This window comes from Balearica regulorum, chromosome 11 (assembly GCF_011004875.1).
Source record: "Balearica regulorum gibbericeps isolate bBalReg1 chromosome 11, bBalReg1.pri, whole genome shotgun sequence".
Classification (NCBI taxonomy): Eukaryota; Metazoa; Chordata; class Aves; order Gruiformes; family Gruidae; genus Balearica; species Balearica regulorum.
In genome coordinates, this window is record NC_046194.1 from 2,121,173 (window position 1) to 2,121,470 (window position 298).

Genomic DNA, 298 nt, shown 5'->3' on the forward strand with positions numbered 1-298 from the left:
CCATGTCGTTTAAGTATAGTTATGCTAGAGTACAGGATTTCACTGCAAAAGTGACTGCTTTAGGTGGTCTCCACTCTTTCATCCCCCTATGATTTTTGAGCTTATCTGCAGATGGTGTGGCTTATTCTCTACAGAGTCCTGTTGCTTTTAAGAAGATTAAACTGCAGAGCAGATTTTAAGGGTTATTGACCTGATTATGATCAAATCCTATCAGTGTTGCAGTGATTAAGAGAGAAGCAGCATTACTAGGGAAATAAAGTTCTTTTTTTTTTTTTTTTATTGGCATACGTCACTGAGT